Here is a 26234-nt window from a genome sequence, read left to right on the forward strand (position 1 = left end):
GATGAGTTTTCTTTCTGAACCCTAAACCAGAATTTCCATGAAGAGTACCTAAATAAACCATAGAGTCCTATTAAACATCCCATGGAGGGGGAGAGAGAGGGGGAGCTCCAGCCTGGAAATCAGTGACACACTCTTTAACACAAGTTGAGTGCCACCAGGAAGGACTCAGTGCACTAAATGGAATTGTAAACAACTATTCTTAATAAAAACTGTCCTTAATAGAAATGCCCAGAGGAAAAATGGAATCCATGCTGCACAGCAGGTGATGCAGGAATGTGCAGGAAGTGTAACCACTGCATAAGTCCACATCAGAAAAAGACACACTTAATCCCTGACTTCCAGGCCAATACACCACATATGTTACTGTAAGGTCTGCTCCTGGATGGCTAGCAGACTCCACCCTCCTCTCAGCAAAGTCTCTACCCAGTACCTGCGTTACCTAGGCAACTGGGACACCTGGAAGAGGTCACATCTGCATCCCCTGAGGTCACATCTAAATTTGATGTGGCCACACCTTTCTCTGCCCATACCCTAGATAAGGGCTAGCCCAGGCCCAGATGCTCTCTCTGTCTGTTCTATTCTAGCTCTCTCTCTGTTCTTACCTCTCTCTCTGTTCATTTCTAGCTCTCTGCTCTCTCTGTTCATTTCTAGCTCTCTCTCTCTCTCTGTTCTTTTCTTGCTCTCTCTCCCTTTTCTAGCTCTTTTCTCTCTCTTTCCTTTCTTTCCTCTTTCCTTTCCCAGCCACGTGGAGTGCCAACCTTGCCTGGTCCCAGCAGGTCTACTGAATAAACCTACCCCCTTACCTGAATACCACGTGCGTGCTGGTGCTGTTCTTACTCGGCTACCTCTTTTTAAAAACCTAACAGTTACCAGAAAGTTTAGGACAGAGAAACAACTTTGGGCCTTGTGTCAGGTAAGAGAATCCAGGAAAGACATGAACATATGTAGAGGTGAAAGGAAAGGAAGTCAATTAGAAAAAGAATGGTGCAGAGACAGAGAGCATGTGCTACAGATGTGCCATGGGGAAAATGCCATTTGTGCCAATCTTCTTCTTTACAGAACTTGGCCTTGAGTTGAATAGCAAAAATTGGCGTCCTTGAAGGTAACTTTCTGATTGACAGGTCTCCTTTCTGTTTCCTGTAAGGCCCTGATGGCAAAGATTTACTGCCTAGCCCTTATTTCCTCATTCTTTTGTCCTTACTTCCTTCTTTTTGGTAGTCTCTGTCCCCCCATTTCTTTGCCTGGCTAGGTTTGGTTTATCAGCTCATCCTGCCATCTGCAAGCTGAATAGGCCACAATACCTGGCAAGCTTTTCTTCTAAGCAGTATCACACTTTCCTCAGGCCCTTTTCCTTTCCTCCATACCCCATCTTCTTTCTTCTTTCCATTAATTTTTTTTCCAGTCCTAGGGATGGAACTTAGGGCTTGGGTACTATCCCTGAGCTTCTTTTGCTCAAGGCTAATACTCTACCACTTGAGCCACAGTGCCACTTGCAGCTTTTTCTGTGTATATGGTACTGAGGAGTCAAACTCAGGGCTTCCTGTATGCTAGGCAAGCACTCTCCCACTAAGCCAAATTCCCAGCCCTGTTCTTGCATCTTCTATTCGGTGGGTACCAACTCTGCAGAATGGCATTACCACATTATTTCATTTACTCCTTCCAACAATTGTTTGAGATGGATTTGATCCCCATGTTATAGAATGAGAAACTGAGCCTCCCCACCGCCACCCCAGACAATGAGTATTTACTCAAAGCGATACAGAGATGAGGTAAAAAATTGAGCAACTTGATCTGATGCCCATTTTCCTACTTCCACAGATGTTGATCCAACACTATAAGAATTCTTCCCAGAAGAATCATTTCTCCTCTCTGACTCTTGACTCATGAGCTTTACTTTCTGATTCCAGAATGAATGTTCACTCCTGAACCATTTTTGACTTTGTGTCTGAACAGGTAAAGTCCAACATGGACCTTTCCGTGGAGAGATGAAATGGGCCTCTGTTCTGTCTCAGATGCCAGGCACAGGGCATCATCTCCCCCTCAAGCTCACCACAGATACCTGTGTGTCTGTTGCTAAATGCACACAGGTGCCTGCATCAGCCCTCCATCCTTCCTGGCCTCGAGTTATCTGTGTTTGAAGCAGTATTTGAAACCTCTCCATGGATGCCCTCCGGTTGTTTTATGTCCTTAACTTTCCATACAATCTTTAGGAGAAAGGTGGGCAGCTAACAAAGCATAACAAGGATTCAACAGTGGCTGTAGAACCACCACTCAACACACTCCTTTGGGAGCTTGTATCAAGAACCACAGAACTGCTGGGTGCTGGTGGCTCACACCTGTAATCCCAGCTACTCGGAAGCTGAGATCTAGGGATTGCACTTCAGAGCCATTCCAGGCAGGAAAGTTTTTGAGACTCTTATCTCCACTTTACCACTAAAAAGCCAGAAGTAAATCTGTGGCTCAAAGTGGTGGAGCACTAGCCTTGAGCAAAAGAGCTCAAGGACAGTGCCCAGGCCCCAAGTTCAATTCCCATGACCAACGAAGAAAAAAAGGAACCACAGAATATTATTATTGCTTCACTTAAAGACTACTTCACTGAAATAACAAAAAGAACTGTTACACTTTGGGTGCTGAATGTCCCCCAAAGATGTATGGGAAGGTGGTGGGAACTTGAAGAGAAGGAGCCTTATGGGAGACCCCCAGGCCATTGTGGATCTATCCTGAAGAGAGAGTGTGGTGACTCTGTCTCCTCTACTTCCTAGCTCCACCTGAAACCCTCTCCCCACCCCACCGCAATTCAATGTCTACACCAGGGGTCCACAGCTATGCTGCTACTCAATGGTAGACCTTAGCCTCTAGTACTGTGAGGCAAAACAAAGTTCTTCTCCTTAAACTGCCTCAGGTATATGATCCTAGAAACAGGAAGCTGACTGACCCAAGAACCACATTCCTTTTTTTTTTTTTAATTATTATCTTTAAGAAATTGTACAAAGAAGTTCCCATTCTACAAAACAGTATTTGAATACAAGGTGTCTGACAACATTGTCACCCAGCACTCCTAACCCAACCCTTCTCGTACTTAAAAAAAAAAAGTTAGGTAAATTAAATTAGCAGCCAAGGAAAGAGAGCAGCATGTGGTATTCAGGCAAACGAAAGGCTTATTTGCAGGCCACCTCTGGTCAAGTTGGAAACCCACACAGCAGGAATAAAAAGGGTAGAACTACACCACAGGCAGGCCAGATTTATCAAGGCCAGGATTGAAAGAAGGTGTGGCCACACTGGATGCAGATGTGACCTCAGGGAGGGTGGAAGGTAACTGCCACCAAGTATGTTGGTTACCTAGGTGATGCAGGTACTGGGCAGAGACTTAACCAAGAGGAGGGAAGAGTCGGCTCCGCCTTCCCAGGGTGGACCTTACAAAATTGAGATTAGGTGATGACATAAATTTCACAAACACATTTTAACCTTCACAAGGCACATTGTCATTATCATGGCCTATACAGCCTGTGAATTCTATGACCTTTGACAATACAAATTATGTTTTCCACATCAGGTGATGTTTACATTTCTCTCCTTTTGCTTAGTGTAGGCTGTTCCCTCTTTCCCTCTCATTCCTCCTTTCCCATCGCTGTCTTTGGGTTGCTTAGTTCTTTTTCTTCTATGTCCAGTGCAGCTGCTGGGCCCCTTTGTTGTGTGTTGTTCCGTTTCCCACTTATTCTGTGTCCTCCTCCTGGCTTCCCTCCATTTTGTGCATATATTACCATATATATGGTCAAGAACATGGAGTCATTTGGTAATGATATGACAAAATGAGTGGCTGTCCTTTGTTTCTCGAGTGCTGTTTACTTTGGCATATCTTCTTGCTTTTGGCTTTAGCATCCACTTTTTCCATCAGGAAAACCATGTGCCCTTTCCAAGAACCACATTCTAAATATAGATCCTAAGACAGAAACCAAACTAATTGGAAAAAGTAACATTCAAAACACTCCCAGCTCATAGCTGTCATACACAATATTGTAGCTGTGTTGAATATAATAACTGTACAGTGGTGTCCATAGTAAGATTTTTTTAAATCATTACATATATATTATTAAAAACGCTGAAAAATAGCTGAGGGCCAGTGCCTCATGCCTGTAATACAACCTACTCAGTAGGTTGAGATCAAAGCCAGCCCTGGCAGGAAAGTCCATGAGATTCCTATCTCCAATTAACCACCAGAAAACAGGAAGTAGCACTGTGACTCAAGTGGTTGAGAGCTTGTCTTGAGAGCTCACAGACAGAGCCCAGGCCCAGAGTTCAAGCCCCACAACCCCCCCTCAAAAAAAAAGGAAAAACTAAACTAAACAAAAAAAAACACACACACAATAAGACATAAGCCCAAATATTTAAGTACTTTTACCCTAAACAAAAATTTGTTCCAGCCACAATGCCTAACTTTAAGTATTTGATTAAATATATTTCTGCTAAGTGCTAAGGATTTAAAAGTGCCAGAGATGACCGTCTAAATGTTGAACAGGAACATCTCAATCGCCCAATCTCTGTAGAATTGTAGAAGCAATTAAATGATCTTGCTCTCCAAAGAACCTGCAATTATGTACCTTAATGCTAAGTGGTATTGTCAAGTACAAGAAAGCAATCCAGGGGCTGGGAATGTAGCTTAGTGATAGAGTGCTCGCCTAGCATGCATGAAGCCCTGGGTTCCATTCCTCAGAACCACGTAAACAGAAAAAGTCAGAAGTGGTACTGTGGCTCAAGTGGTAGAGCAAAAGAAACTCAGGCCCTGAATTCAAGCCCCAGAACTGGCAAAAAAAAAAAAAAGAAAGAAAGAAAGAAGGAAGGAAAGAGAGAGAGAAAGAAAGAAAGAAAAAAGAAAGAAAGAAAGGAAGGAAGGAAGGAAGGAAAGAATAAAGCAATCCATCAAAACCACCACCACCTCTACTCCTGTTCCGCTCACCAGAGGGAGGCCTGCATTAATTTTTACAGTCCAGCATGAATTTAAACTTTTTGCTTTTGTCAGTCATGGGATTTGAATTCTGGGCCAAGGCACTGTCCCTCAGCTCTTCAGATCAAGGCTAGCACTCTATCACTTGAGCCACAGGACCACTTCTGGTTTTCTGGTGGTTTATTAGAGAGATGAGTGAGTCTCATGGACTTTCTTGCTATGGCTGGCTTTGATCTCAACCTCCTGAGTAGCTAGGATTACAGGTGTGAGCCACTGACATCCAGCATGGTAACTATTTTTATATCAGGATTCCAGTGTCCTTGATGAAGAAGAAAGCAGGAGACACTGAGAGAAGAAAGAAGACTGAGAAACAGTCAGGACTTCTACAAAAGTGAGTCATTCAGTACCCAGAGTGACCAAGTTTCAAGAACTCAAGTTTAAGGACACACTCACTCTATCAGAATAGTAGCAATGGGTCTGATTTGTTTTCTTTTTTCTTTTCTTTTCTTTTCTTTTTTTATTGCAAAAATACCACACGGAGGGGATACAATTACATGGGCAAGATAATGAGTACATTTCTTATCAAGCATTGTTGCCTCTTCCTTTGTTTCCCCTTCCCATCCCTTCCTGATCTGTTTTCTTTTTTTCTTTTTTTCATCTGCTACTGTTTTTATTAAAGTAAAAAAAGAAAAAGTACATTTGTCATTAAAGCTGTACATCTTTTTCCCATATAAAAACACTATCATACAATTAGTAACCTTTTTTCTTTTCTGTCAGAATAGCTTACAAATGTACTACTATTATTTTAGTTAACAGGAGGCAGGTCTACTCAACAGTCCAGCTCTGGGGGAAGGGGTTGTTGGTTTTAAAGTGAACATCAATAAGAATAGAATCAAGAAAAGATTAAGCGTGAGACCATGAGGCTGCTTCAAAAAAGGCAGGAACCTGTCTGCAGACAGTTGTGACAACACAGTTTGCACATTTCACAGCTTTGTTTCAACCCACAGGCCAGCAAACAGCTTTTGGATCTGTGGGCCCAGAGTTAGAGTTAACGTTAAAGCAATAAAGGTACTACAAGCAGGGTCTACAATGGCAGAGGATTGCAGGAGAGTGGAAGGACCTGAAGGAAGAGGGGGAGTTTGGTAAATAGCACCTTTGAGACAACATTGATTAGAAAAGGGAGCTGGTGGTGGGGTAGAGGAATGGCGTGGGGAATCTTCGCTGAGGGGCAGGCAGCAGAAAGGGGGAAGCCAGGGCGACTAGATGCTCTAGCTGTCTTTTAAAGGCAATTTTGGTTTGGGGGACTTGAGGCTTTCTTCGAAGACCCCTCATCAAGGTCACTGAGAACTCAAAGGGCAAGGATTTCTTCCCACCACAACAGTAAATATTGCACAAGTCTATAGACAAATTTGGATTTTACTGAGGGAGACAGCCACCTCTCCCGCAGGTGCTCTGAGCACCAGCGAGAGAACACAGTGCCCGAGGTTTGGCTTTTTAGTGTCAGCCCTGCAAGAACACCAGGCAGACCTGCAGAGCACGAGGCTCTCTTCCTGCAGCCCAGGAAGACCTGCGACTCTCCCAGGCCAGCCAGAATCCTCCATGAGAGCAAAGTGTAGGTTCCCCAAACCCACTGAGTGATGTGGAGGTGCTGGGAGCCAGTTCCCCAGAGCCTCCTGGAACCCCGGGGACATATTGCACAGTGGTTGAGAACTCTTGGCCTGAAAAGCAGGGTAGCTTGGTGACTCAAGCAGATGAGAGACAAGAGGTGAGGAGCGCTAGGGGAGTGTTGTGCTCTTGCAATCAAGGCAGTAACGAAGGACCCGGAGTCCCAGGTAGCTTGTGAGCCACCTCTCAAAGGAGTAACATAGCAGCATCAGGACTCTCGTGTGGTTCCCCCAAAAAAGGATTTGGCCAAAAAAAAATCCTCAATGGATTTGGGTCCCAAAAATTCCATTGTAAATCACCCCCAAAATTATTCACCATACACACACACAAAGCAGCGCATCACAAAGCAAAAGACTTTGTGTAGAATTGCCCTCTATCCTAAAGATCTCCCACCACTGCCTTACACACGATTTTCCCACTCAAAAAGCTTTAGATTCCTGGCTGGGAAGCAACCTCTACAGTCACCTGAGGGTAGAATGAGACATGAGACATGATTTCAAGACAAGCTGCTTAGAACAGAAAGGAATAGGGGACAGTCCTATCACTCTGCCCAGGATCTACACCATCAGAAAAAAAGAGATTGGGCAACATAGTATTATATTAAGTCCAGGCTTTGAATGGCTTGAAGGCCCTGAGTAAGAGAGGATCCAGGCATTGCAGATGTCCTGGTTGGGAGAGAGAATGAACTCCTCTTCCCCTCCCCCCCGCCTACCTGCCCCCCCATCCCAAGGCTGAGCCTGACCTCTCAATCACAGTTGCTAACCTTGCTTGCTTCCTCTCCCAACCTCCTGGGGTGTCAGCTAGGCTTCACCCCTCAATTTTGCTAGGCCAACTCCCAACTACTCCCTAGGTAGTTACTGGCTCACAGACCCAAGCACATAATATTCTCTCCAAAGGCACCTGGGGGAGGCCACTTCCACGCAGCTCCCATGAAGGATTTTTCTTTCCTTAAAAAAAACAACAACAAAAAAACAACTTTTTTTCCCCTCTCTTTTCTTAAAAAAAATAATATATATCTCTATATAAATAGCTCTTCATTTAAAAATACAGTTCCCCAGGTTGAGGCATGGTGGCCTGTTGTCACGTCAGCATGAGGACAGTAGCGTGCCAGGGTGGGTCGGCGCGGCCATCTAGCTGGAGACCGCCATCACCTAGTTCTTCGAGGGGCTTCTCCTGCCCAGCATCATTTGGTTCTTGCAGGTGAGCAGCCCGTAGGAGGCGGCCACCGGGGCCTCCTCGTAGAGGACACGGATGGAGCCATCCTCCCCGATGCGCTAAGACACCTCAGAGGGGTCCCCCCACAGGGTCAGCTGGCTGGGCAGCAGCTGGTGCAGCTGGGGCTGGCTGAGCCCCATCTGGCTGGCCACCTTGCTGATGATGGGGTCCATCTGGTGGTTGATGCGGATACAGCGGTAGCCTGCGCCCTTGGCTGGCTTTTCTGGAAACCAGTGGTGTTTGTAGTGCTCGGTTAGTGCCTCCTGGAGCGCCCCGCTGAGCACCATGAGCCTCCGCTCGCTCAGCGGCCGCGGGTGCGCAGGAGGCTGGAGAGGAAGCCCAGGGCTGCGGCGGCCACCTCCTGGAGCATGTCGGTTCTCTTCCCGTGGCTCATGATGTCGCGGCTGCGGGAGCGGAGAGCCCAGATCTGTTTTCTATTAGGAAAAAAACGCAGCTGATGGGAAAGTTCCTAATGTTCTGACTCTTTTGCCTGCTTCTTCTTTTTTTTTCTTTTTCTTTTTTCTGTCGGTCATGAGGCTTGAACTCTGGGCCTGGGCGCTGTCCCTCAGCTCTTCAGCTCAAGGTGAGCGCTCTACAGCTTGAGCCACAGCGCCACTTCCGGTTTTCTAGTGGTTTATTGGAGATAAGAGTCTCAAGGACTTTCCTGCCGGGGCTGGCTTTGAACCATGATCCTCAGATCTCACAGCCCCTTGAGTAGCTAGGATTATAGGCATGAGTCACTGGCACCCGGCATTTGTCTGCTTCTTAAACAGTGTATGTTGAAGGGTTCTAAAGGTTTTACCCAGGGAAAAAAAGAATCTCCTGAGATATGTTTGATAAGTTACTCTCAGTCCAAGAAAATTCAAATTCTATGTGTAACAGGACATTCGAAAAAGTAGTTTCAGCTTTGCAGAATCTGAAAACTGTATTTATGAGAAGTAAAGGGAATGGCTCTTCAGGAAGGAAGAGCTGATATTTCAGTTAGGCATTCAAAAGGAATCACATTGATCTGTCTTCTGAAGTAATTACATTGATCTGTGGAGTCTAAAGAAGTATATTGCTCATTCTCTGCAGATGGCTGCAAGAATTTTTGCTTTCTTTTTTTTTTTTAAAGCAAAGCAAGTTTATTGTCCTCCCCAAACTTGTTCCATTCACAAAGGAAAACATCTCCCTGAAGAGCAGCTAATTAGTGTGTAGACATGTGTTTGTGTGTGTGTGTGTGTGTGTGTGTGTGTGTGTGCATGTACGTGTCTATAGAAGTTTTAAAAGGAAAAAACACCCCGAAATGACTTACGTTTTCTAACAAGATGATTTTTGTCAAGTTGAAGCTTTTCCCTTTAAACCCACTTGTTTTAAAATATTTTATGTGGACAGTATTCTAAAACAAAGTATTTCCCACACTCTAATTCCAACCAGTTGAAGAAAAGAATGGGCTCATTTCACCAGCAGTGTGACAGCCTGTGGTCTCATGGTGTTTGAAGACAGTGGTGTTTTCAGAACCCACTGAGGGGCTGAGGACATGCTGAGCTCCACACTTCAACCCAGGCCCCTCTGCTGGCTTCCTGAACTTCCCCATCATTTTCTACTGAGTGATTCTTCTTTTATTATATAACCTTGTTAAATATTAAAACTGTGTATCCTTTGCACCCACTTGTGGCTAAATACTGTGCCTTTAATTGTGTTCTGCTTTGAACATATGAGCTGTTTTATTCCCATGCAGTCAAATATATTGATATTTCTATTTGTGATCTAGTTTTTTCCTCAGAGAGTCACTCCACGTCCAGAGATTAAATCAGCATGAATTTAAATTTCTCCTAAAAAGGCAGAAAGTCTGGCTGACAGCTGTTGACTTCTATTTGTCCAAGACTGCTTTATTATAATCAAAGTGGAAATAAACATTCTCTGGGATTTCTAGAATTTGGAAAACACAATTTATAGGCATTTCAAAGCAGCAAATGTATTTTCTTCCCTCTACCCCTAACAAAAAGGGCAAAGAGAGGAAATGCAAATACACATTGCTCATGAGAACTGCATCTGGACCTGGCTTTGAGTCCTAGAATTCTGCTTTGTTGGGTAAATTAAATTGGCAGCCAAGGAAAGAGAGTAGCACGTGGTATTCAGGCAAAGAAAAGGTTTCTTTGCAGGCTGCTTCTGGTCAAGTTGGAAGCCCAAGCAGCAGGAATAAAAGAGGGTTGAACCACAGGCAAGCTAAGGGCAGAAGAAGGTGTGGCCACACCGGCTGGGTATGCGAACACAGGAAGGGGGGGAGGTGATTGTCTCCACCTGTGTTGGTTACCTGGGTGACACAGCTATTGGGCGGAGACTTAACCAAGAGGAGGGAGGAGTCTGCTCTGCCTTCCCAGGGTGGACCTTACAAGAATCTTATTGACTTCCCTGCCCAGGCTAGCTTGAACCATGATCTTCAGACCTTAGCCTTCTGAGGAGCTGGGATTGCAGGAGTGAGCCACTGGTGCCCGGCTGCCCACCTGTGTTGGCACTGCAGCTCATTTGGGTAGGCTAAGCTAAAAGTAATTTGGAAGTTGTTCTTTTGAAGTTTAAACTCTAGGAGGAAGCACTGGAAATCAGAATATCTGTTCTCCACATTTACAGATTACAACACCAAATGTCTGTTTACAAAGCTCAGAAATAATCTGATTATCTGACCACAAACCCTTTGTATTCCACTCCTGATTCCTATTCTGTCCACGCTGTTGGCTGACAAGAAAAAGCTTTGAGACAAACTACATTTTTCCCCACCGTCATTAGGAGTAGAATGTTCTCTCTAAAACGAACATAGCTGTGTTTTAGAGGGAAAGGGCACGGTGATACCATTCATGCTGAAGTCTAAGCCTGAAATTATTTCCGTGTTGTTTTCAGAGATTTCTTCATTTTGTCAATTAAAGTAGGAGTGATGTTGAAAGGGGTTGATTTGCTGTTGCTTACAAAAGCTAGTCTTTAAGTGCTTAGAAGACAAATTATGATTAAAACCTAGACACACTAACCATGATAACAGATATGTCCATTTTTTAATAAATTTGTTTTGAATAAAACGTTCCAAACCAATTAATATTCCATTATATGTGTATGCTTTGTTCATTCAATACCATACTTTAGTTTCCAGGTACCAATGAACCAGTTCTATTACCTTTAGATTAGTTAAATAAGCCTAGAGTATATTAATTTTAGACATTAAAAACCTACAGCTATTGTATGATCCAATGTTAAACCCTTGGTATTGCAAGTCATTTATCAGCAAACAGTTCATAACTTGGAAGTTACATGGTAGTTTATAATGTTTTATAGGATACTGAGTTATTATGTTTGAAAATAATAATTGTGATGGATATCAAAATGACCAAGTCAAATGAACAGTCACCCACTTCCAATGGCTTTTCACACCACATGGCTAAAAGATACTTAAACAAATATGCTACCACCAATGAAAATACTTGAAAGTGCCAGACACATGTCTTTAATGCCAGCTACTCAGAAGGGAAAGAGCAGACAGATCACAAGAAGTTCTAGTGACAAGAAGTTCTTGGGCAAGAAGTTTTTGAGACATCTCTGTAATAAAGCTAGACATGATGGTGCATGCTTGTCATCCCAGCTAAGTGAGAAGTACAAAGAAGAGGATCATGGCCCAGGTTTAGGCATAAGCTCAAGTCCATCTTGGAAAAACAACAACAGAGGGGGAAAAAAGGCTAAGGACAGGAATCCAACAAGAAATAAAAGGCCCTGAGTTCAAATGCTCCCCATCGAAAAAAATAAAAGGAAGAAAAGAATGCATGTAAGGGTCTGGGAAGGTGGCTCAGTGGTAGAGTGCTTGCCTTGTATGCATGAGGCCCTGGGTTGGATTCCTCCGCACCACATAAGCAGAAAAAGCTGGAAGTGGTGCTGTGGCTCAAGTGGTAGAACACCTGCCTTGAGCTGAAGAGCTGAGGGACAGTGCCCAGGCTGAGAGTTCAGGCCCCATGACCTACCAAAAAGCAAAAAAACTAAACCCCCAAAAAACAAACCCCCAAAACAGCAAAGACTTGTTGAAGAAAAAGTTAAGCAGGCTCCTGCTAGGCAAGAGGGTCCCAAGAGTGAGCTTAGCCTGGGGTGCATTGTGCAGGAGTGAATAAGGTACAGTTAGGAGAGAGCTATATGACTCTTGAGATCTGCATCCTTACTCCCTCTGACCAGGTGCTCCATCCTTGCAGGTCTTCCAGGACAATGGGCCATGATGTGATGCCTAGTGGCCTGCATGTGTTATGCTCAGAGCCATGGTGCTATGGAGTTCAAGGGCCTGCACACAGGACTGCTCAGGACCATGGTGAGGGATGTAGAACCTCAGGCGAGGGGGTTGTCCTGAGGACCCTAGATGTCCCTTTTTCTGATCTCACTGTGATTGGCTTTTAGAATACATCTCTTAATTCTGAAGCTGATGGGATTGGATAGGAGAACACCATCATATTTCATCCAGCAAATTCTGGTTTGCTGTGAGATTCATCTGCATCCCTTTCTTCCCTGATAAAACCCCAAAGCTAGAAGTTTTGCACCCCTCCCCCTGTCTCTTTTATCAGTCATGGGGCTTGAACTCTGGGCCCTTGCGCTGTACTTCAGCTCTTCAGCTCAAGGCTAGCACTCTACCACTTGAGCTATAGGGCCACTTCCAGTTTTCTGGTGGTTTAGTGGAGATAAGAGTTTCACGGACTTTGCTGCCGGCTGGCTTTGACCACGGTCCTCAGATCTCAGCCTCCTGAGTAGCTAGGATTACAGGTGTGAGCCACCAGAGCCTGGCTCTGGTGAAGATTCTTGCAAGAGCAAGAACCACACACAAATGTAGAATTTTTTCTTAGACAAAATAAATAAATAAATGAATCACTGGGAAATGAATCTTAATAAGTTTCACCACATTCCTACAAAAATTAGGTTACATCTTGACAAATACTCAATTTATAAAAACTCCAAAGATCTTAAAGACAAGCCTGTAGTGCATTATGTGGTATAGGATTGGAAAAAACAATCACTCAGGTCTCTGTGACACTAAATGCCAAAGACACATCATTGGCAGAGTTCTTTTTGAGGGGAGAAAATTTTGCCATAATTTTACCATATGCAAGATAATTTTCCAGTATGAAATCAACTGAGAAATAGTCTCAAATTTACAACTATTTAAAAGTATAATAACCCTTCACCCTTATTTTAAAAGATGAATCTCAGCTGGAGTGTGGCTCATGTGGCACGGCACCTGCCTAGCAAGTGCAAAGTTCTGAGTTTAATCCCTACCATAGTCAAAAAAAGGTTTTGTTTGCTCTAAAAACATCATGTATATTGGGATTAGGGGAGGAGGGGGGAGGCTGGGAAGGGGTGTGAAGGGTAAACAAAGGAGGAGGCTGCAATGCTTGGTAAGAAATGTACACATTATCCTGCCCATGTAACTATAACTCCTCTGTACAGTATGTTCACAAATAAAATTAAATTAAATTAAAAAAAAATAAAAACATCATGTATTCCATTTAAGTGAAAGAGAAAGTGAAGACTCAATAATGTATTTATGTGCCCATTTATTTATCTATTTATCTATTTGTGTTGGTCCTGGGGCTTGGATTCTGGGACTAGGCACTTCCTCTGAACTTCTTTTGCTCAAAGATGGCATTTGAGCCACAGTTCTATTTCTAGCCTTCTGGCAATTAATTGAAGATGATTCTCATTTACTTTTCTGTCCCGGCTGGCTTTGAACCAGGATCCTCAGATCTCAGCCTCCCAAGTAGCAAGGATTACAACTATGACCCAACTGCACCCAACAAGAATGTATATTTTTGTGCCCAAGATAGGCTGCAATATTGGGTACCACTTAATTCAAAGACTTACTTCAAAAACCAAAAGCAAATCTCAATAAAAAGTAAAAATAATATTTTTTGCAAAGAAGAGATATACTCCAAGAAATATTTGGTTGTCAAAATCTTAGTCACAAACAGAATTATGTTACAAAAGCCAGGAATTAGGGTGATTATGACAGAAAGGAAAAGCTTGGTAATTTTCACCTTTCATGTAAAGATGATTTGAACAATTGGTTTTCATTCTGGATCTTGATAGAAGATGATTCTGCTGTTTTATTTTTAAAACATAAAGGTAGCAAACAAGTAACAAAATCAAACACAGCATGCAACCCTTAGGTTTGTGGTATCATTCTACTTTTGTTTTTCAAAATGCCTCTAAAAGATTTATATGTAACATACAGGATGTTACATATATGGGATGTGTTTTGTTTATTTTTAATGTTTAGTGTGTTCTACAGTAAGCATATACTTATTCATTTAAAACATAAAATAAAATTTAATTCAACACATACACAAATTAAAAAAAAAAGATGTAAGCCAACTCCCAAGGAGCCACAGTTATTTACCCTGTGAAACTCACTATGAGAAACCTTTCTTATTACATGCAGACTGAATTAAACATGCACCAGAATATAAGTTTTAAGTCAAACATTTAGTTAGAGCTTTGTGGGGAGAAATAAGAACTAAGGGCAAGAGACAGTATATAAATTTAAATCATAACCATGCCCATTTTGCTAATGATTTGGTAGCAAAAGACATGTCTATGTTAGATAACCTTTACCAGTAATTTAGATAATCTTGCTAATAGCTGAGAACACATCACTCACATATTATTTTTTAATTTTTAATTAATTAATTAATGTATTTATTTTTGTCGGTTTTGGTGCCTGAACTCTGGGCCTGGGTGCTATTCCTCAGCTCATCAGCTCAATGCTAGCACACTACTACTTGAGCCACGGTGCCACTTCCGGGTTTTTCTGTTTATGTAGTACTAAGGAATCACAACCAGAGCCTCATGCATAAAAGACAAGCACTCTACCCTGAGCCACCATCTCAGCCCTACATGTGATTTTTTTTCATGCAAGTGGGAGGAGTACTGAAGAACTATAGTTAACACCCTCCTCTAAATCTGGAATATTTAAGACTAAATGTTCTCAATACAGTGTCTGACTCTATGCTCAAGGTGCTCAAAAAGGAAGTATCTAAGTGAAAGTTATCTATTCCTGTGTACCGGATTTATGAAGATGTGCCTATTGGAATAGCCTGTGGGAGTGGCTGAAAACAAAACAAAACAAAAAAAGTACCAGTGGGTTCCTTGAACATTTTACTAACCTTTGAGCAATCCACTGCAGCAGCCTTGAAGGCACATTCTAATAAGAAAAGCTGAAATCCATCCTTTGCTTAAGAGATCACTCAATGTGCACTCAATGGGAAAAGAGAAAGAAGTTGGGAGATGAGGCCTGTCCAGAACAGTTGCCTCCTCAAGGCAAATACCATTCAGCTCTGTAGTAGCTGTTCTATTCTGAGAGCAAAGGGAGACAACTCAGTCATGCAGAATGTTTAAGATAGGCAGGCAGACAGGCAAGCCACCATCCATACAAAAATCATTTTTTCTGGTAAATGATTTTGGGTTTTTATGAATCACGTAGCATTGCACAAGAAGTATCTCAAGGTCTGGATGAATTTGTGGTTTTCTTGGGGGAGATGGATGCATTGGCTTATTTGCCAAGTGCCACTAGAATGACAGACACTCAAACAGGAAGTGAGGAGACTGAAAGGAAAGATGACATGTCTAGAAAGGCTCATGGCCAAAGTGTTATAGACAATGTTTTCAATTTTCAAAGAAAATATGTGCCCATTATTTCAGTTACAAAGGAAAGAAGTAAAACAAACACAATTCATATACAGAGCTTTGATGCTCTTCAGTATATATTTTTTCACTTGGCAAGTAATATCCAGACAGACTTCTGTTCAGAGCTGTTTAACATTTCATTCTATGGGTGCACTGAGAATGATTATATTCAGTGTGGGAGACCAATGTAGCCAAAGTATGGAATCATACTGAAAAACCAAAGAGTTAAAGCCATAAGGGACAGGCTGGCCTAGGACTGGAAGGGAATGAGTGTTAGCCAGTGCTTGGAAGCATTTGTAGTAGTGGATAGCTTTTAAGGTTTTAGAAATTAATAAAAATAACTGACAGGAAATATTGGCCTAAAAATGTGCAATGGGCATTTAGAAAGAGAGATAGATGTGAATAGGAAGTTCACTTATTAATTTATTGCTATTATATTTCCAGAAGACAATTATATTTACCAACATATTCAACACATCCATGTTTTGATTCGACAATTGGTCTGAAGGGCTTTTGTGTTGTTGTTGTTTTTGCCAGTCATGTAGCTTGAACTCAGGCCTTGGGCACTGTCTCTGAACTTTGTTTACTCAAGCTAACACTCTACCACTTGAGCCAAAGTGCCACTTCCAGCCTTTTCTGTTTATGAGGAGGTGAGGAATTGAACCCCTGGCTTCATGCATGCTAAGCAAGCACTCTACCACTTAGCTACCTTCCCAGCCCTAAAGGCTTTCTTTGTTTTGTTTTGTTTTTGTTGGCTGTGGGGCTTCAGCTCTGGGCCAGGGTGGTGTTGCTGAGCTGTCCTGGCCAAGGCTAGCACTGTACCACTTGAGCCACAGCACCACTTCCGGTTTTCTGGTGGTTAATTGGAGATAAGAGTCTCACAGACTGTCTTGCCCAGGCTGGCTTTGAACTGTGATCCTCAGATCTCAGCCTCCTGAGTAGCTAGGATTACAAGGGTGAACCACCAGAGCCCAGCACTGAAGGTTTTTGGTTTTTTAAAATAACATTTTAATGTTTTGGTTCTGGATATTGAACCTGGAGCCTCTCATGCTGCACAAGTTCTCTATCACTGAGCTAAAACCCAAATGAATTGTAGGATATTTTTGGAAATAAACAATGGGATAAAATAGAGAATATGTAAATAATAGAAAAATGCTTAAGCTGTTTATGCAAAGATGTTCATTGGATTATTATTGATAATAAAGAAGAATTTTTTTTTACTAATTCATGATATGAAATCCTGTGAAGTAGTTAATTCAGATGAAACTTCATTTATTAACACTGAGATGGCTTCATATATGTCACTGAAAGCAGAGGCCAAGAAGTAGTATAATCAGAGTATAATCTTTCGCCTTTACATTCATCCATACCTAACATCTCTGTCAGCTTTTTGTGGCTGTGATAACCTACCTGAAATGAGTGAGGGAAAGGTTTATTTTGACTCATGGGTGCAGAGGCTTCTGTCCATGTGCTTGGCTTTTACTGTTTCAGGGATTGTAGAATGGTTTGTAGAATAGATGAGCAAAGCTGTTCATCTCGTGGCAGCTGAGGACAAGAAGATTGAGAGACATAGACAGAGAGAGACAGAAACAGAGACAGAGAGACAGACAGAGGGCAGACAGAGAGATATAGGAAGACAGAGACAGAGAGAGGCACACACACAGATGGCTTGGGGTTCCTCAGGGCTCGCCCCCAATTACCTAACTTCCTTCCATGAGGCCACACCTCCCAGAGGCTCTCAATAGCAACACAGACTGCTGACCAAGCCTTCAGAACACCGGCCTTTGAGGGATGCACCACATCCAAACACCCTATCCCATCCATCCCTGTGATTCTTACAAAACTGTTACCACAGTGGTGGTTTGCTTTACTCAAAAAGTAAGGTGGCTGGGCACCCATGGATCACACCTGTAATCCTAGCTACTCAGGAAGCCAAGATGTGTGGTTGGAAGCCAGTCTGGGCAGCACAGTCAGTGAGACTCTTATCTCCAATAGACCACCTGAAAAACCCTCTGAAAGTGGAGCTGTGACTCAAGTGGTAGAATGCTAGTCTTGAGCACAAAACCTGAGGGACAGTGCCCAGGCCATACACACACAAATAAGATGACCAGCCTTACTCAACGGATGTTTTAGTAAATAAATACATGTAATTCCCTTGTTTCCTTCCCATATGGAATGTACTAAAATACATCAGGGGTCGTGTCTTGTTGAAGCACAGTCCCTGCTCCTAAATGACACTAAGTATGTACCTACTAATATCAAATTAGTTCATGTTCAGTAATCTGTGTGTCTATAATCTACAGTCACTTGCCAATTCTGCTTTCTTCTATGACAGGAAAGATTTTTCCCCAGGTCCAGTTTAATCATGTGACAGTCTTTGGCTGGAAGACTCTGCAGTCTCCATGAGACTGGGTCCATTTCTGTATGACGCTATTGCAGCATGAGAGTCACTGGCTTGGAACTGAGAAATCTGACTTCACTTTCATTCTGCCACTTGATAACACCGTCAGTTGGGCAAGCCACTTAACCTCTTCGGCTATTTCATTTATAAAATGGGTATAATGGAAGATCTTTCCTCGCGTTGCTGTGGAATTGGACTTCAATAAAAGAAACCTTTTCTTTACTTCATTCTTACATCTTCAGATGTAAAGTTTCAGACAGGAATGTTAGTGTCTGCAGTGTTTCATTATTATTTACCTTATTAAAAAGCAACATAGCCACAACACACTGCCTGCCTGGATGCTGAATTCCTTTTCCTTTATAATTAGTCTCTTTGAAATAAACTACAGAAATATCTTTCCCAAATATTACAAAACTTTCCTATTTTCCATAAATGAATATGCAAATGATGATTATTTAAGATAATGTAACTTTGCCATTAAAGTAATCTACCTCTTTCCTGTTTTCAAATCCATAGTGTAGTAAAAGAAGGCCTCTCTTCTTTTTGTGTGTGTGTGAGGGGGTGTTTGTGTGCGTGTGTACAAAACCCTTTGCTCATGGATATAATATGCTATTTAAGTATTCTGCCTTCAGGCAGAAAACAAACCACCTAGTGATTTTTCCTTACTCTTGACTTGGCTCACTCATGCCCGAAATTCTAGACTCATTCGAGAACAGATTCTCAGGCTTAGAAGAAGTTACTACAGGACACCAGGCCTTTGGAAAGCAGCCCAAGGTGGCTACAAATGAAACAGGTTACATGTTCTTTTTTTAGACAATGTCACTTCTTTTAGACAATGTCACTATTTCTTTCACTTTCCTTCAGTTTCTTCCCCAGTCCCTTCCCGTGAGTTATTTCTCTACTTTTTACAAAAGACATATTGACTAAGGAGTACTGAGATCTTTACTGGGTATTCCTACAATACATTAATAGCCATTATAAATGCATTTTCCCATTGGCTCCATCTGTTGGGCAATTAAAATAAGCTCAGCACTGTCTGAGAGAAGCATTCGGATCCTAACATCTCTCATCTTAGAGCTTAGAAGAAAAGACAAAGCCTAAAAATATGTCCAATGTCACTTGGCTACAAGTGCAGGTGGGATTTCCACCGTGTCCCCCCCCTGGGCCTTGAAATATTCTGCATAATTTCTCTGATAAGAATGGATGGTCAGTCTATTTGTTAACATTTATTGTAAAGTTGGAAGGATTCTTAGGTTTTGTATTTGTTTTAAAAGTTATTCTATTACAATTTTTAGACTCTATTACTACTTTCAAGTAGTTATGCAAAAGGGTTTCAATTTAGCATATTGTAACACCCAAATCTGAGACCCCCCCAAAGACACAGAGTAGTTAAGTCCATTGCAAAAGCAAAGAGCCTTTTATTAGCAAGCTTGAGCCCAGACCAACGCCAGCATGGATGCAGCCAAAGGCGAAGACCCCGAGCTCAGTTCACGCAGGATTTTTTATAATGGGGTACAAACAAGTAAAGGGGGTTTCCAGTTTGGCAAATACAGGATTGGTTGACATTTACAAAACAAATAATGCTCTCTTCCCATTGGTGGCTCCTAGTCTGCCTGACTGCAAAGTTAACTATTGGGAACATCTGGTCCTTTCCCGACTTTCCAGCTGCCCTCTGATTGGCTAGTTCCAGCGGTGTTTATCTGGCAGGAGGGCAGGCAGGTGGACATGCTGGTGGTTGCAGTGACTGAGCACACGCAGGGCAACCGGCTCTGTGTTGTTTCTGCTCTGCCGAAGGGGAGAAGCTGAGTGAAGCCCCGCAGTCGTCTCCGAGTGGGAGGCTGAATGGAAGCCTGTGCAGAGCGGCAGGCGCTGCTGGCGGCCCAGGCGGCCCCGGCGGCCCCGGGGGCGGAGGTGGCCGGTGGCCGGCCTTCTCCCTGCGCCCTCGGTGCGTGCGCGCAGTCGGGGCGCGGGCTGTGGCGGTTCCCTCTGTGTGAGGTGCGGACGTGGGGAAGTCGGGCCCCGCCCTCGGCGCGGTGGGCTGCGGGCGGGGGCGCGAGCGCGGGGCGGGAGGGCGGGGCCGGCGGTTGGCGGGAGTTCGCCGGGGAGCGCGCGGTGCTCTGCGCGGGTGCAGACGGAGGCTGCGGCCGAGGAAGGGGAGGTGAGAGCCGCGGCGCTGCCCGACCCGCAGAGTGGTGCGGCAGGACCGGCGGGGAGCAGCGATTCGCCGGCCTCCCGGCGCGCTGAGCCGCGAGTTGGCAATTCACTGCGCGTGGAGTCGTTAGGCTCAGCATGCCGGGAGCCCCGCCTCCGCCTCCGCAGCCGCCGCCGCTGTCCGGAGACCCCGAGGCGCCGCGCGGGGTCGCTGACCTCGGGCCGGCGGGGAGGGGGGACGGCTGCCGGGGCCGGCGAGGAGGGGCCGGGGCCGGGGTTCGGCGCTGAGGGCTCCGGGGTGCGAGGGGCGGGGACCGGCGTGGGCCGGTCGGGGTGGCGGGCTGGAGGCTCCAGGCGGAATGGAGGGACTGGAGCGGGGCAGGGTCTGGGGAGCGGCGGGAGGGGGCCTGGTCCGGGGTGGGCGTGGACCCGGCGGGCGCGCCCCGCAGGACGAGGCCGCCGCGCTAGCGTTCCCCGAGCCCGAGCAGAAGCGCGGCCTGGTGACCCTGGGGCGGCTTCGAGGGCTGAGAAACATAACGACTCCGGTCCCAGGCCGAGCCCTGGCAGGAGCGCGCTAGGAGGCGGGTGCACAAGGCTGGCTGACCACACAGGGGGCTCTGCCGCCAGGGCCTCCCCTCCCACTGATCCTGTCGCCCGTGGAAGTTGGTCAGGAGGGTCAGGAGCCTTTGGTTTCAGGAGCAGCCCTGGCTTATTGCCAAAGGGCCTTCCTGCAGCAGGGCCAGCCCAGGACCCTGGACAGCTCCCCAGGCCTCAGCCTGCACAGGCCTCCCACCTCTGCTAGGGACTCTTGGATCTCACTGTCAGGGGTAGGATGTCCCAGAACCCTAGAGAGGGGGTTGTGGCCCAGAGGCAAAGGCTCCTGCCTGTGACTTGAGGTTAGGGACAGTGGGAAAATTTGAGCATTGAAAGAAGATAGCTAGAAAACAAGAGTAACTGAGTCTGCAGTCTCTGAGAGCAATTTAGGGACCTGAGGGCCTGGTCCAGTTCTCTGCACCTGGAGATTGCAAAGGCTGCCAGAAGCTATTGAGGCCTTCTCTGCTCCAGGTTTGCATGGTTCCAAGGTTGTTTCAAGGATTTTTGTCCCATCATTTGTAGAACGGGGGAGCCTGCTAAGTTAGCAGGTCAGATCTTCAGCACACTTAATTTTAACCCTCAGTAATCTCTGTCCTATGTATTGAAGTGTAGATTGAACAGATCGTGTGGCCTGCTGCCTTTCCCATTACACATGTCCTCAGTTTCTGGTGTGTTTGTTGTTAATTAGGTGAACTGGTAGTCTGTGAAAGAATAAGGATGAGGACTCCAGGTGGGGCTGGGGCTGGGGCTGGACTTGTGGGGAAAGGTAGGAACCAGACTCTTGGGTGGTGTCAGCCAGGGGTAGGCTCAGGCAGCAGTCTGGGGAAACTCAGGACCTGCTACTGGCTGCAGTGCTGAATGGCATGTGTCTAGTACAGCCATGCTGAGCACATCCCATTTTTCTTGTTCACTGAGTTCTCAGCCCAGGGCCTTTGCACATTCTGTATTTGCACGTGAGTTGCTTTCTCTTATTTCCATTACTTTAGTCTGCTGAATTGTGGGTTTGCAAAGTTTCTCTGACCATTCCATCTAAAACAGCTACTAGAAGTCAGGTGTCTGTGGCTCATGCCTCCAATCCTAGCTACTTGAGAGGCCAAAATCTGAGGATCTCAGTTCAAAAGTATCCTGAGGAAGAAAGTCCTTGAGGTTCTTACCTCCAATTAGCCAGAAAAAAAGCTGAAGTGGAAGTGTGTCTCATATGGTAGAACAGCAGCCTGGAGTAGACTGAAGCTCAGCAACCACATTTGAGTGTCCCCAACCACCAAGCAGATGGCTTGTCTTAGCAGACATCCTGTTGAAATTGGAAAAGGTTGGGAATTGTTGAACCTGGCTGCCTTTTTTTTTTTTTTTGTAAAAATACCATATAGAGGGGTTAGAATTACATGGGCAAGGTAATGAGTACATTTCTTATCAAGCATTGTAGCCTCCTCCTTTGTTTCCCCTTCCCATCCCTTCCCATCCTCCCTGCACCCCCCCCCCCCCGCCCAATCCTCCCCCTCCCCTACCAAAATTGTAAAGTTCATTTTTGACATGACGACTTGTACATCTCATTGTTGCAATGGGTCCACCTTGCAGAGCAGAAGGTGCTTGGGACAGCTGGGCACATTCAGTTTGGCTTCTGTCTACTAGGCTAGGGCTTGCAAGCTTAAGGAGTATGTGACGTGATAATACTAATTTGGTTGGTTCAGACTAGCTTTGACTAACACATGTAGTAGGCCCAGCATAGGTATTCATGTCTGTAATTCTAACTATTCAGGAGAGATCTGAGATCTGAGGACAAAGGTTTGAGGCCAGCACAAGCAGGAGAATCCAAGAGAACCTTACCTCCAATTAAACATCAAAAAGCCTAAAGTGGAGGTGTGGCTCTCAAGGGTTAGAGCACCAACACAAGGGACAGGGCCTGGGACCTAATTAAAGCCCCAGTGCTGGCACAATAAACAAAGAAAACCAAATGATAAAACCTGCAGTGGAGGTGAGCAGAGGAGAAATTGTTTCACAAAATATACACTGAGGTTTTTTTAAAAAAATATTATTACCGTCAAGGTGATGTAGAGAGGGGTCACAGTTACATAAGTCAGGTAACGAGTGCATTCCTTTATGGACAATGTCATCCCTTCTCTTGCGTTCTCCCCACTTTTCCCTCTAGTCCCCACCCAATAAGTTGTAGAGTCCATTTTCAACATTGCCTATTGAATGCTCCTGCTGCGTTTGTTCACTCTTTGTCCCTCCATTTTGGTGTTCCACCTTACCCTCCCAAAGACAGATAAATGAACAAGACAAGAGGAAAGGAAAATGAAAACAGCAACAAAGACATTTTTCCTGGAGTTCATTTTGATAAATATTATTTTATATGACCAGATGTACATAGTTGTTGAGCCTCTGTGACCCTCTCCTAGAATATCCTCCTGGTGTTACTCTGTGCATTCACTCCATCTTACTGACCAATGTATGGCTTGATATGTGGTGTGAGAGTGTGTGTGTGTGTGTGTGTGTGTGTGTGTGTGTGTGTGTGTGTGTGTGTTTAATACCATGCTGGGATTTAAACTCAGAGCCTTGTGATATTGCTTGGAATTTGTCTGCTAATGCTGGCTCCAGACCTCAATTCTCAGCTCTCAGCCTCTTTAGCAGCTAGAATTTTAGGTAAGAGCAGCAATGTGTCTTTTCTTTTCTTTACTTTTTTGGCCAGTCTTCGGGCTTGACCGCAGGGCCTGCCCACTGTTACTGAGCTTCTTTTGTTGAAGGCAATTAATCTACCACTTGAGCCACAGCACCACTTCTGGCTCTTTCTGTTTATGTGTTAGTGAGGAATCAAACCCAGGGCTTCATGCATGCTTAGCAATCACTGTACCACAAAGGCTTATTCTAGGCCCCTGCTTTTTTAACTCTTTTTTAAAAAATAATCCAGGAACTTCTAGGAATTTATACTTTTTTTTTTTTATCAACTTTGTAGTGACTCTGTGAGAATATTGACATAAGAAAGACATAGCTGTGTTCTGTAGACCACGTCCTGTTGGTTTAATCTGTAAAAGTCACTATTTCTAAAGGTTGAAGCAGCAGCAGTAAGTGTCAGTCATTGGCTTAACTTTAAAAAATGCCTCTTTTGAGGCAAGTTTTTTCTTCTACACTGGAGTTTGAAGTCAGCACTTTGTGTTACAAGGCAGGCACGCTACCATGTGACCCAGGCCCTTATTTCTTTATTTTCTGTAGTTATTTTTTGAGATAGCATCTCACTTTTCATCCCTATTGGCATGGACTGCTGGTCCTAGGCTGGCAGGTGCACATTGCTGCTCCCTGCTTAATTTTCTGTTGAGGTGGGATCTCAACAACTTTTTGGCTTGGGGCTGACCTGAACCCTTGATCCTCCCGATTTTTCTGTCTGCTTATGGAACACAGCAGTGTGCTAGGCCCAAACATCACCCTCCTGGAGGCATCAGAGATCCAAGGACATGCTTTTCACTGTGGTGATACAGAATTACTTAGTTACTGCACTTAGAAGTATATCTGTGTGCTAGTTTAGAACTTTGGAAATCTTTGGAAATTTACTCTGCCATGCCTTTCGTTTCCTATTTTATGCTGAGCAGTCACTATCTCTGTGATTTTAATTAAGAGATTTGCAGAGACCCTATCAAATCTGTCTTGCTAGTAGCCACAGTGCTGCGATATATGATTCAGTTAGGCATTTCAGCCAGTCAGAACTTGAGACCCTTTATGTAGAGAAGCAAGCTAAGGGTTTCTAACTTCAGCACTGTCCAAAACAAGGATGTGAAAGTTCCAGTGTGGCCTCTGGACATTACCTGACCCCAGCCTTCCAGTATATCAGCATTGTGTTTGGGGAGGAAGCAAAGCTCAGGTGCAGCATGCACAGAGGTTGTTCTGCTCAGTCAGTTCTGAGCATAATTTAGGCTGAGCATAATTTAGCCAGCATGACCCACCTATCATAACCACAACTGAAGCCTACCAGGGTTCAGTTCTCATGATCTACAATTTAATTAATGGCCTGTGTCTTTGTAGTATATCTTCTGATGTTTTGCAAGAGTCAGTGCATGGATAATTTGAGCAGAGTTTTGTCACTGTCCTCAAGCTGTGGGAGGGAAGGCGGGTGACAGGTGAGTGGAGTAGGAGGAGATAGAAGTTCATGTGGGCACAGGAACTCTAGCTCACCAAATGGAATAAATCTCAGGCACAACCTGGCATAGTGGTGAGCGGAGGACTGAATCACATGTATAATAGAAGGAGATGCTCCTCAAGGTTTCTGAGGCCCCCTTTCTTCTCTTCATTCCCCTAACACTGGCCTCCAGAAATGGAGCGAGGTTAGTATTGGAACCACAATTTTAAGAATTGAGGCTACAGTTTGGGCTATTTTAGTTCTAAGAGTTAATAATGTAGCAACAAAACTTTTCCTCAGTTGAAAATGCTGGAAACTTGGTACTTGATGTGCTCCCGGGAGAACTGTATTTCTGCACAAAGAGCAGTATTTGGCAGGATGGTGGGTCCGTAAGCGCAGCACATGGATTGGAGACCCAGTGTGGACTTGATTCTTCCTCTGGGAAGGAACCCTTTACCCTCATGCAATTTGGAAGCCACAGGAGAGTCTGTACATAATGTCCTTATACCTATGGCTTGGAGGGGTGAAATGTCCCAGGGGTATTTGGAGAGCAGATCTGAGCCTAAAGCCAATTCTTTTGATTCTTTTTTCTGCTACCCTTTTTCTTCCTCTACATCCTGATGTCTGCATGCACTGGTTGATTGCTTGTCTTGGTGGTTTTCCTGGACTTGCCAGCATCAGAGACTAGGATGCTTGAGTCAGCCTTTTCCTGCATTAGTTTCTGGGGAGGATCATCATCATGCATGCTGATACAAATGCTCACCTGTGGTTGATAGCATCTGTAACCCCAGCTACTCAAAGGCTGCAGCTGGAGGATTATGAGGATGAAATTGGTCTCGTTCAGCTGAGGGAGTTGCTCAAGTTGCATGCCACCTTGGCTTCAGTCCCCAGAATCATAAAAAAAAAACCCAAAAACTCAAACAACAGAAATGAACGCTGTTGTTTGTGAGGGATGTGCCCTGGGTTGCCATGGAAACTAAGGCTACCTGCTGCCACTGAGGCAGACCTCTGCAGAGCTGATTCCTCTTTGGATGTGCCATTCTTCAGATGATCTTGGTTTTCACTTTCCTCTGGGGACAGTGTGCCCATCAACCTAGCCCTGGATAGATGTACTCTGGCATGTGAGCCAGAGTGCAATTTAATTAATCAAAAGGAGAAATATTTGTCATGAAGAACGAATGTGTGTTTTTTTTCTTCTTTTTTTTTTTTGTGTGTGTGCCAGTACTGGGGCTTGAACTCAGGGCTAAGTTCTCTCTTAGCTTTTTCACTGGTACTCCACCAGTTGAATCACACCTCCACTTTGGGCTTTTTGGTGGTTAATTGCAGATAAAGAGTCTGATGCACTTTCCTGTCCAGGCTGGCTTGGAACAGGGATCCTCAGATCTATTTCCTGAGTAGTTAGGATTACAGGCCACAAGTCATGCTGAAGACAGGAGCATAGGCCCCATGATGCCTCTGGTGTTTTCCACCATAGATGAATACAG

The 26234-nt window shown here is 44.4% G+C and overlaps 1 pseudogene; it reads right to left on the reverse strand.

The window, feature by feature from the left end:
* Window positions 1-7737: 7737 nt before the first annotated feature.
* Window positions 7738-8216, reverse strand: LOC122102976 (annotated as a pseudogene).
* Window positions 8217-26234: the final 18018 nt, after the last annotated feature.

The sequence above is a fragment of the Dipodomys spectabilis genome, unplaced genomic scaffold (assembly GCF_019054845.1).
Source record: "Dipodomys spectabilis isolate Male_0828 unplaced genomic scaffold, ASM1905484v1 ptg001150l, whole genome shotgun sequence".
In the NCBI taxonomy this organism is placed as follows: Eukaryota; Metazoa; Chordata; class Mammalia; order Rodentia; family Heteromyidae; genus Dipodomys; species Dipodomys spectabilis.